The 12,539-nt window shown below is 39.4% G+C and overlaps 1 protein-coding gene across 2 annotated transcripts in view; it reads left to right on the plus strand.

Annotated features, from left to right (window-relative positions):
* Positions 1–12,539, plus strand: part of MCC (MCC regulator of WNT signaling pathway) — a 206,424-nt gene that overhangs the window by 13,334 nt on the left and 180,551 nt on the right. The window contains exon 1 of one of the 2 annotated variants that reach the window (XM_057403872.1): positions 11,212–11,229. The exons of the other annotated variant lie outside the window; for it this stretch is intronic. The gene's annotated coding sequence lies outside the window, so the exon portion shown is untranslated. Of the gene's footprint in view, positions 1–11,211; positions 11,230–12,539 lie in introns of those variants that run through there. 2 annotated transcript variants of the gene reach the window in all.

Below are 12,539 nucleotides of genomic sequence, written 5' to 3' on the forward strand. Positions count from 1 at the left end.
TGGGTACATTTTTCCCTGTCATTTGGTACAGTGTTGGATAATCTTCCTTTGCAGTTTTATTATGTGCTTGTTATGTGCATGGTCTTACTATGTGCTGTATTTCTGTGTGGTGACATTTTAATGGCATAAAGCTCTTTCAGTTGACCTGTAGAATTCTGAGAATGGAGTTCTGCACTACTCCTCTTTAGATTTCAAACTCAACTAAAACTCCTTGTTTTCCTTCACCTTTTCATTCAGTTTTCCAGAACAGACTCTTCCCAGCTTCCTTTACTCTGAGCTATTATTTCTGCTTTTTATTCTTCTGAAGCTTGTCTGACTCTTATTTTCCCTTGATCCCATAACAGCAGCTGTGTACCCTGGTTCTTTTCCTGATGCCGTGTTGGAAATTGTAGAATCATAGAATGGTTTGGATTGGAAAGGACCTGAAGATCATCTAGTTCTGACCCCCTGCTATGGTCAGGGATGCCTTGCACTAGACTGTGTCACCAAGAAAATGGATGATGTTTGAGAATGTAGGAGAACAGTTCAAAGCAATATTGTGCTTCTAGTGCAGAGGTTAATTTCTGTACTCTAAAAATGCTGGCACCGTGATGTGGTTGGTGTTATGCTCCTCTGTTTTTTCTCCTTCCTTATATGGGCTAATTTCTTCCTGTGAACATGGCCATCTTGTTAACTTCTGCAGCACTTTTCTTGTGTTTTTTTTTTTTTTTTCAGTCATGTGTGTTCTCACTGTTAGAACTTCATTGCCTGTCTTATGTTGTATAAGAGGTTGTTCGCTGAGTTTTGCAATGTGTCTCTTGTACTTGTATGATAATCAAGCAAATGTGCAAGACCCCATATAGACTCAAAAAATGAAGACTCAAAAAAACCAATATTTGTGGAAAAAATACCTCTTTGTAGAACTTTGGCCTGGTTTAGTGACCTTTGTTCTTCCTCACTTGCTTTCAGCTTTGTTTACAATTTGCCTTCATTCCTTTGTATCTGGGAAAAAAAAAAAGAAAAAACCCAACATCTTGTAACTAGCAAATGTCAACCAATGTTCTTATGTCTCACCAAGTTTTCATGTTGCATGACAAAACACCTGCATGAATTCCCTTCCTGATCACAGTGAGATGTTAAAACTCAAGCCTCAGTGTGAGTTTTCAAAACCCAATTATCAACTCTTTGCTGCTCAGCATTTTAACCATTGTGTCCAGCTACTGGGCCTGTTCTGCATCCTATCCTGCCTGATGTTATTTCTGACTTGCCAAAAATATCAGCTTAGTTGCAAATGTCTCCCTTGACATTTTTGCCTTGTGCTGACAATATACACACAAAAGAAAACAAACAAAATTAATTTTGTTAACTAATCTATAGACTATTTCAAATATGTATGAAATTAATTATTTACATATTAATTTATCAGTCTTTTTACATATGAGTCTAGTGCAGAGAATGCCCTTTATTAAAATGAGAATGAGGGCCTTCTTCCTCAACAGCAGCTGTCAGGCAGGTGTATTGTTGCAGTAAGTTCATTGTTTGTCCTTTCTTTGTAGTGTCCAGGTAGTAGTAGGTGGAAAATTCCAGCTGTTCCAAAGTTGTACTAATTACTGCTTCAGAAGCTGTAACTTCAGTCTTGCTTTACCTTTTAAAGGTAACAAGGAAATGCTGAATGAGTCTATCAAGATGACCTGCACTCAGATAGTAATAGCTTCTGTATTGTTAAACCATCAAAATCAGTTGAGGGAATTGGAGAATCAAAAAAATACCTGTTTATACGTGAAATGGCCTGTGCAAACTGGTAACTGTTGAGATTGTGATAAAGGTAATGAAATCTGATGTTTCTGAGTATAAATTGATTAGAGGAACACAAATTTCTTTTTTGTGGCTATTGCTAGTTCTGTTAATTGATTCTTCAGAAAAGCTTGCCGAGTAAGAACTTACATGAATGATTGTCTCCTTTCCTAGTCTTCTAGTCTGGTAACCTTTAAAAGTGATCTCTGTCTTTGGGTGCATACCTCTAGGTGCTTTGTTTGCCAAAGATCATAGTGTAATACAGAGGACTTCTGTAACTTTTATTCTCTGTTGCTTATGCATTCTGGGTATAAGAGATAGCTTTGGAGTTGTAATGAATTACTCCTGTTGGTACAGATTAAGAAATAAGCATTTCATACAACCTGTTTCATATGCTTAGGGCATGTTATCTAGCCATTTCTTTCTCCTTCTGAAATGGGGAACAAAAGGAAAAGACTCTGGGAGCCTTCTGGAAGTTCTGACTGAAGATTGAGCTCTGTGGAAGCATGCCTGTAATTTGTTTTGCGGTTGTTGCTGGCTGTTCTCTCAACTTTCCTCCCTAGACCTTACATGAAGTCTTTGTGTAACGATACAGTTTATCATCTGTGCATTTGTACGTACTTCAAGTTGTAAGAATGAGATGATGATCTTTTACCTGAAGGTTTTTTTATTGATGGTCAGTAAGACAAGTGAGCTGGAGGACAGTTTATTTTGTAAGTTTTGTTGATAGAAGAATTCGTGTGAAGTTTGAGTATTGGTCAATGTGATTGAATTGCTCTGACAGTTGAAGGTCTCCACATGTAAGTCACCACAGGTCCTGTGTCACAAAGGTGAAGATGTGATTTTTTTTGGCCTGGTAGGACAGTGAGTTGTGGGAAGTAAAGAAAATGAGCAGGCTGGCTAATGATACAAACAAACAGGAGGTTAGTTTGGCTCTGGAGGGAATAGTGCTGTTATTGGCCTAGTGCTAGCGTATCTTTCTCTGCGGTGAACTGATGTGTGGAGCTAAGTAAACAAAAACTCTTCACTTTATTATGGTCAGTTTTGTGTTGTTTAACTGCCTGCTGAGACAGCCCTAGTGGAGGAAAATGTGGGGAGACAGGTGGGAAAGTGGCATCACCTCCTGTATCCCGAATTCTTGCTTGTTATTATGGAGAAGTAGAAAACAGAGCAATCAAAGAACAGAGAAAGCAGAGTTTAAGAAAAAAATTACGAGATCATTGCCTGAATTGTTTGCATGTAGTTGCTTATAGGAAAGTCAAAGCTTGGGAACTGGTACAATTCTATGATTTAACTGTGAGGGACTTGACTTGCTGTGAGAATCAGAGACGATGGGGCATGAGGCCCGGAAACACCACAGCAGCTGGGTAAGTGTCCAGCTGTGGGTGTGCTGGAGATTAGTGGCTACACCAAGGAGCTAAATTAAACACTTTCCTACCAAGGATAAAATTGATCCAATTCCGGTGATTCCAGTATATATTTTATATTGGCAGCTTCTTATTGCTTCATTTCCTGGGGATCCTACAGGATCCTCCATTAGACAGGCATTTCCAGCTTAGTCCATTTTTAATTAATAGATCACTGTTTATCTGCAGTATTGGTCTAGAAGTGACTCAAAACTGCATGGAACAGGTTTTCTTACACTGTTTTTTTTACTCTACTTGCTTCTAGGGAACTTGGGTGCATCCTTCATTTTGACTTTTCTTCCTCAAATGTGTTTGTGCTTTTAGACTGCAAGTTGTATAAGCAAAGATTAAATGTTTACCTTTTTAGTAGCTGAAAATTTAAACAGTTTTGAGTTCCAGTGGCTTTAGTTCCATTGTGAGGGGTTGGAAGTAAATCTTTAAAGTCCCTTCCAACACAAACCATTCTATGATTCTATAAATATATACTTGCCTATGGTGTTACATAGTGGCTGTAGAACTATCCTTACCAGACTTCCTTTCTAAATTTCATAGGCCATAAGGTGGCAAAAGAATGAGTAAATTACTCCACTCATTCTTTATTCATTGACCAGATTCAAAGCTAAGAGCAAAACTCTGACCAAAATTTTAACTGCAAGTATCAATCACTTATATTTGGCCTATGGAATGTAACTGAATTCTCTTATAATAATGTTATTTCTTGTTATAAGTGGAGATTTTATTCAATTTTATTCTTTACTAAAGTCATAATGTAATTATTACAGTCCAATTTTACTGTTAACATCTTTGCTAAGAATTCTGTTGGGGCAGCTCTGGAATACCTGGAAGAAAAGAGGATGAAAGGAAGGTCTTTTGGCTCTGCCTTTTTTTGGTGTCTGAGTCTCTTGAGTAGCAGCAGATTAAGGCAGTCCTAAGTCTATCAACGTTGTTTCCTGCTGTGTGTGAAATCTTGAGCATCTGGAAGGAAGCAGAGGTGCTTTATCTGTATGCTCAGGGAGATTATTTGGTCTGGATTTACTATTGCAGAGTTATGTTTGCCTAAGAACAGCAAGGGTTTTTTTAGTGATTTACATCTTGAAAAAAGGCAGTATGACAGTATCTTCAGAAAAAATATCTGGTTTTTGAGAGGTTGATTTAGTCTCTGGTGAAGGAAATGATTGAGGAATTTCACTGAGCTGCACATCTGCCACTGTTAAAGACTATCAGGTGTTCATCTAATAGACCACTTCCATTATATCCAGTTAACATCCCATACCTTCTTTCCTGTTGTTCATTGGACAGGCTTGTTAACAGTTATTCACCTTTATTTAGTTATCAACTTCTGATTAATTTTTTTTTTTTTTTTTTAACCAACTACTACTGTTGAGAATTGCTTAAAAAATACTTAATCTTAGCTTGGTTTTGAAAAAGAAGCAAGATAGCAGTGGGGAACAAACCCCTCCGAATATTTTCTCCTAAGACTGCTGTAATACCTCACATTAAGCCTAAGGTATGTTCTTGAGGTTTTAATTGTCACATAAAATAGAAAGTGGCATTGGTCATAGTGTTGCTGACTGGTGTGGTTTTGTGTTTGTTTGTTTTTTTTTCTCTAAGTATCTTCCATGTTGATTTGGTTGCAGCTGTCTTTTGGCCACTGGCAGTGTCTCCATTGCACTGCCCTCCTTCCCCTTTTGTGAGTTTCATTAAACAACTGGACCAAGCAAGCTTGTTTAGAGGGGTTTGTAATCAGAATGTTTGGAGACAAGCTTAAAACCAGTTAATCAAAATAGTATTTCTTTTCTGCTGCTCTCTTTGTCCTTTATATGTTTTTCTTCTTTAGCTGCTCAGTGGCAAAAGAAATTTCTGTGGCCTGTCCCAGTGAAAACAGAAATCTAACTAGCCATTAATCTCGTCAGAAAATAATTATTTAAATTCTTATCATGTCACCTTTTCAGAAGGTAGTGTGAAGATGGACAACAGGATTCATCTCTCCCTTGTGTCTGTCTTTGCTAGCAGAAGTGTTAGTAATGGCATAAAAATAGAGGTTAACATTTAATGAAAAATGTTCTCTTCTTTTCCATAGTCCTTCTGTGTTGTATTTTCTTGCCAATCTCACAGTTACTTTGTTCGGTTAACAAAAACAATAGTTGGCTTATTAAATGTCTATGCATTAATGCATTTCCCGATTAGACAGGATTAGTATTCCTTCTGAACTAAATTGTTTCTTTCTTCTCTGTTCCCACTTTTCCAATCTTTCTTCCACTTCCATCTTTCCCCTTCCCCCCTTTTCACTCTAAAAATATCCTTAGGAATGACTTGCTGATGGTATGCTGCCAGCTGAATATGGTGGAGTCTGTCACAGAGATCATGCACCAGCTGGGAGCAGATGAAAATGGGAAAATTTCCTTCCAGGCTTTTAGCCAATGCCGCATGGAACTGGTACGAGAAATCAGGAAGGAGGAAGTGGACCTCTCTGTGAAGTTGGATGACCCTTGTAAAAAGAAAAAGTTAAGGGATGAGATAGCTTCCTGGCCAACTAGCAGTAATAACAGTTTAGGTAGGTATGACTTTTAAATGTCCTGTTGGTGTAATTTAAGGAAAGATAAACTCGGGGGGGGGGGGGGGGGGGGTGTTACCAATTTTACTGGCATTAGGATTAGTCCTGAAGGGCATTATGAATATGCCTTGGCATAATTTTGTCATATATTAGAGTGCTGTTGTAACTGGTGCAGTCTGGTCATCAATATGCAGACTTGACTGTGCAGAACATCCTTTTCTAAAAATCCTAGTTGCACAAGGCATCAATCTTTCTTGAAAGGACAAGAGCCGCAGAGCTCAGCCCGTAGCTTAAGATCCAGTCTTCTCTGTAAAGCTCAGAGAGGTAGGTAGCTAGAAATATTAAAAATGAGGAAAGGAATAATCTTAGTCTTTTCTCTTTCAGATCTAGTATACTGTAGGAATGTGGATGTTTCTTGGATGCTTTAAAAATCATTCCAGTTGGAGATCTGAGTGGTGGAAATGCTGTCTGATTTAAAGAATACAAAAATTCTCATTTTCTTTTTCCCTCCTTTCACCTGGGGTGGGGGAGTGAGGAGATGGAGGAGAAAAATCCCTTGTTCTGCCATCTGCAGGAATATGGGATGTTTATCCTTCTTCTATGTATGTTCTTGAATTGTGGGATGATTGACTCTGTAGTTTCTATGCCCATTTCACCATCTCTGTCTGTACTGAATCTTGGTAATCCTGGCTTAGTTGCATTTTTCAGCCCATGAATCTCTTTGAAGAGCTGTATTAAATAGCAGTTCAAGAGCAAGATCATGCCTAGTATCTTTTTATTTTTTAATTGGATTAAAGATGGTGTGTGTTCCCTAGTTCTGCCTGTGTTGACTGTTTTGTCAGTGCTGCCACTTCTGTATTTCACTGCAAACCAGAAAACTACTTCTGCCTCAGACAGCTGTATGGCAGCTATACAAAGTTTCTCTGTTTGCTGGCCAGATTTCTGTCAAGTTGAGTTTTAAAATCGTTTTTTCTTAGACAGACCAGCCTAATAATTATGGTTTGTAATAACCAAAAGTAAACGACAGGTCCCAAGCTTTACTGGAGAAGGGTCTGTATTACAGTCTCAAAATGTATTTCACAAGGAAATCTCACTAATTTCTACCAAAAATAATCATATATGAAAATTCAGATTCGCTAACATATGCAAGTCAATCCCTACTCTTTTTATTGTTAATTTAATGTGTTTTTAAAGAGTTGGTGAGTGCATTAATTTTTTTTTTTTTTTTTTATATTCATCCAGTTAAGTCCAGAACACCTTTGAATTTTCTGCCTTGGTATATTTCACTCTGTGCTGATGAAGCCTGACTATTTTACTCTAGTGTGTTTTTAAAATTTATGGAAGTCATGGTTTCTGCACTTGTCCTGCCTTGACTCTTGCAGATTCTGAGAAATTACTGTTTCCAAGTTACTAGAATGATGCTTTTTGCTGCTTGGATATCAGCAACTCAAAGCTTATTATAATGTATTGTAGTTCTTACCCTGCACTATTAATGTCAATAGGAGCGTCAACAATAATTTGCAAGTAATAACCAGTATTTTTTCTATAAGTGAAATGGAATTCCAACTCTGTTCTTCTGACATTGTTTAAAATATAATTAAAAAAAAAGAATAAAATAGCTTTTGAAACTGCTGCTGGAGTCTTGCTGTGACTGTAGGCTACCTGACTCTTTAGTATATTGTAGTATATTATTCAGTAGGAAATACAGGAAGAATGTCAGTTACTGACAGGATCTGTGGGTCCTATTTCCAGTAACACTAGATGGTGTGAGCCATCTAGTCAGTGATAGAAGTAGATTGCTTTGTGAATGAAAGCTTGTAATACAGCAGAACTACACCTCTAATGATTTAAGGCAGGAAATTGCTTGAACAGTTGTGGCTTTTGTCAGGTTTTTCAGTATAGTCTTATATGTCTTATATAGAAGCTAAAATTAGAATTATTTATATTATGTTGTATGTATTAGTCTAGCTCTTTACAGGTAATTAGCAAATTTCTGTTTTCTTCCCATGATAAAGAATTGTCTATATCTAGTAGTCATTGTTTTTAAGGTTGAATAAGAAATAGTGCTGCTGTTTAGTAATTTTGGCAATGCTCAAGAAACTGTAAACTCGTTTGTTAGATAGGTGAATGGTTTCCTGTCCCACTGAAGGCTGACTCTTTTTTGAAAATAAGTCCCTTGAAATTTTGGTATGTGTCTTCATAACTCCAGTGTTCTCTCTAACGCTCCAGGGTTTCCCTATAGATCTGAGACTTGAAAGGTACATTACCCATGAGTACAGCATCTTAGCATCCAGGTTTGGATTCCGGGAGGAAAATAGTGTGGAAATTTAGAGATTAGTGTTAAACCCAAATAAAATACTGGAAATGCCTTCCTTTGAAACAGTCATCTCTCCTTGTGTTTTTAGTATGTATGCAGTATATGTATGTATGTAGTATTTAGTATGTATGCATGTATGTTCAAGAGTTGAACTTCTAAGAAAACCTGGGTCAAAAATACAGAATAAGGTCAAAAAAAGAATCTTTCCTGGATCCATCCACAACTGACAGGTGACTTTTGAGCCAGCTGAGTGTTGTAAGTGCTTCCAATCTGATAGCAGATGGTGCAATCTATGAAGGCCACTTGAGTGTCAGCAAAACTACTGTTGCTAATTGAATGAATGTGAAAGCTCCTGCAGAACAATGTTGTTTCAGTAATAGAAATTCACTGCACATACTCCATTGAGGTATGTGCCTTATTTAGCTCTGTAAAAAGAGGAGGATCTATATGATATAACTCTCTTAATTCTGTGTCTATGCTTGTGCAGAAAGAGTTGTTTCCCATGTTACTGTCAAGTGTGGTAGATGGCAGAACTGATCTGATCCCGTCTTCCTCACGCTCCTGAGGTACTTCTGCTGCTTCAGCTCTGCGGGCTGCTGCTCTTTTTGCTTTATATTGTACTGTAGCCAGGAGATGGCAGAGATACCTTATGTTGTGCATAGTTAGTACTCTATACACAGTGTGAAATACCAGCAGTACCTTAGTGTATGTTGTAGTGCTTAGGTCTGTTGTAGCACTTGCAGCATGTAGATTAAGTATGGTGGTGCATGCTTTTGCTGTAAAAGTAATTGAATTAATCTTTAATTGTTACCTATACCTGTAATTATGGTAACTGTATTAATTTAAAATGTAATTGTTTTTTGGTTTGTGTTATTTTCTTATTATGTGTTTAAAGACTGCCATATTTTCTTACAGTAAGGCAGCAAAACTGCCTCCAACTTTCCTAAATCAGTTTGTCATAGAATCATAGATTGGTTAGGGTTGGAAAGGACCTTAGGATCATCTAGTTCCAACCCCCTTCCATGGGCAGGGATGCCTTACACTAGACGATGTTGCCCAAGGTAATGTCCAACCTGACACTGAACACTGCCAGGCATGGACCGTTTACCACTTCTTTTGTCAACCTGTTCCACTGCCTCACACCCTCACAGTAAAGAACTTCTTCCTTATAACTAACCTGAACTTCTGTCTGAAGTTCACTGCTAAGATAAAAAGTGATTAACTATACAACCTAATGATTAATTTATTTTGTTGATATTCAGTAAGCAAAAAGAGGTGAATTATGGTTCTCCTTTTTTGTTCTTTGATCAGTGCTGCTTTTCAGTCTGACATAGTAACTGACCTCATTCAGTGGTCCTTAGCTGTTGTGAACCCATAGTCTGAACCCATTACCTCTTGTCCTGTCGCTACAGTCCCTGATGAAGAGTCCCTCTCTGGCATTCTTGTAGGTCCCTTTCAGATACTGGAAGGCTGCTATGAGGTCTCCATGCAGCTTCTCTTCTCCAGGTTGAAAAGCCCCAACTTTCTCAGCCTGTTTTCATATGGGAGATGCTCCAGCCCCCTTATCACCCTCATGACCTCCTCTGGACTTGCCCCAGTGGCTCCATGTCGGTCTTATATTGAGGACCACAAGAAGTGCGCTCAGTACTCCAAGTGGGGTCTCACCAGAGCAGAGTACAGGGGCAGGATCACCTCCTTTGACCTGCTGGTCACGCTCCTTTTGATGTGGCCCAGCACACTGTTTCTGGACTGTGAGGGTACACTGAAGCCCAGTCATGTTCAGTTTCTCATCAGCCAACATCCCCAGGTCCTTCTCTGCAGGGCTGTGCTGAATCTCTTCTCCACCCAGCCTGTAACTGTGTTGTTAGGATAACTGCTTTACAAGAACATGTAGGGTATTGACCAAAAGCCGTATCGTAGTTGCTCTGTTGCTTGCCTTTTGACTGATTTTCTGTTTGCACTTTTGCAGCTTCAACTTGGCAATGGAGAAGCATTCTCCTAGCAGTTCATCATATAATTTATTGTTTATCCCTGACATTGTACTAAGTAATAATAACTGATTAGTAAACACTCACTTAAAATGCTAATTAATATTTCAGAGAGGGAACTAGCTCATAAAAAGCTTTCAAGCTAATAGGATGGCATTAAAGACCATTACTTTAGGTTTGGTGAGTGCATGGTGGACTGAGTTTTGTGCTCTAGTCTGTAACTCTGGATTTTCTTCTGACTTTTCTGTTAACTTAGAATGTGTGCTTGGACAAGTCACTTAGTAGTTTTTAATCTTCATTATGCTTCATATGAAATTTTACAGCACTTCCCAGGGTTTTTAAATAATCTAATGTCTATCATGGAATGTTTTGCCATAGGAAATTGTTGAGCCCAGAATATAACAAGATGTTGAAAGAGTGGGACAGTTGTATGTGAAGTAGAAGCACCTAAGGATGAAATGGGTACTGATAAAATAAAAAAACTCTGTTAAATATGCTTTAGGGATTAAGCCTGTATCTGGCAGTAGGGGAACTGGAAGGGCTGTATATGGAGAAATAGCAACCCTGCAGCTTCATGATACAGAAAATTTCCCTGAAGTATTTATTGTTGTTACTAGCTACATAATCATATTCTTGTATTGATTTGTAATGATACACCTTGTGATTGATGTGTTGTTGAAACTTGAACTGGAACAACCAGTAATAAAAAAGGCACTGCTAAGATAAAAAGTGATTAACTATACAGCTTAATGATTATTTTGTTGATATTCAGTAAGCAAAAAGAGGTGAATTATGGTTTTCTTTTTTTGTTCTTTGATCAGTGCTGCTTTTCAGTCTGACATAGTAACTGACCTCATTCAGTGGTCCTTAGCTATTTTGAATTACACTCCTTTTTACTCTATACTAAATAATGGATGAATTCTTTTATTTTTCCTTCTGGACCTTGTAATTAAGTAAATGATCTGTGCATTGAAAATGTTTGTATTTCTGTGTGGTTTTTGTTTTATTTTTCTGGCATTGTCAGCATGTACAAGATAGGGAGCAATGGAGGTGGAACTGATTGCTTTTTTTTTTTTCTTTCTGGAAGGACAAGCAGGCATATTCATGTGTTAGCTGTGTGCCCTGGCAGCCATAAGGGCCAATTGTGTCCCAGAGTGCATCAAGCACAGCATAGCCAGCCCATTGAGGGAGGTAGTTCTCCCACTCTGCACTGCACTTGTGTGACCCTGCCTCTACTCCCATGTGCAGTTTTGGGTGCCTCAACAGAAGGAGGACATTAAAGTATGTGTGTCCAAAGGAGACTGACCAAGATGATGAAAGGCCTCACGGGCAAGAATTAGGAGGAGCGGCTGAGGCCACTTGGTTTGTTCAACCTGGAGAAGGTTGAGGTTGACCTCATGGCAGTCTACAGATTCCTCACAGAGGACAGTGAAGGGAAAAGTGCTGATCACAGAATCACAGAATCCTAAGGGTTGGAAGGGACCTCAAAAGATTATCTAGTCCAACCCCCCTGCAAGAGCAGGGTAACCTAGAGTACATCACACAGTAACTTGTCCAGGCAGGCCTTGAATATCTCCAATGTAGGAGACTCCACAACCCCCCTGGGCAACCTGTTTCAGTGCTCTGTCATTCTCACAGTAAAGAAATTTGTCCTGATGTTCACATGGAACCTCCTATGCTCCAGTTTACACCCATTGCCCCTTGTCCTGTCACTGGACATCACTGAAAAAACCCTAGCTCCATCACCCTGACACTCACTCTTTACATATTTGTAAACATTGATGAGGTCACCCCTCAGTCTCCTCCAAGCTAAAGAGACCCAGCTCCCTCAGCCTCTCCTCATAAGCGAGATGTTCCACTCCCTTAATGATCTTTGTGGCTCTGCGCTGGACTCTTTCAAGCAATTCCCTGTCCTTCTTGAACTGAGGGGCCCAGAGCTAGACACAATATTCCAGATGCAGCCTCACCAAGGCAGAGTAGAGGGGGAGGAGAACCTCTCTTGACCTACTAACCACACCCTTTCTAATGCACCCTAGGATGCCATTGGCCTTCTTGGCCACAAGGGCACATTGCTGGCTCATGGTCATCCTCCTGTCCACCAGGACCCCCAGGTCCCTTTCCCCTTCACTACTGTCCAGCAGGTCAGCCCCCAACCTGTACTGGTACATGGGGTTGTTCTTCCCCGGATGCAAGACTCTACACTTGCCCTTGTTGAATTTCATCAAGTTTCTCCCCGCCCAACTCTCCAGCCTGTCCAGGTCTCGCTGAATGGCAACACAGCCCTCTGGTGTGTCAGCCACTCCTCCCAGTTTAGTATCACCAGCGAACCTGCTGAGGGTACATTCAGTTCCCTCATCCAGGTCGTTGATGAAAATATGAAACAGCCCTGGTCCCAGCACCGACCCCTGAGGCACTCCACTAGTGACAGACCTCCAGCTAGATTCTGCCCCATTAAACACAACTCTCTGTCTTCTTCCTTCCAACCAGTTCTTGATCCACCT

This window comes from Pezoporus wallicus, unplaced genomic scaffold (assembly GCF_028554395.1).
Source record: "Pezoporus wallicus isolate ANWC-B61680 ecotype Strahan unplaced genomic scaffold, APGP_CSIRO_Pwel_v1 contig_8209, whole genome shotgun sequence".
Lineage (NCBI taxonomy): Eukaryota > Metazoa > Chordata > Aves > Psittaciformes > Psittacidae > Pezoporus > Pezoporus wallicus.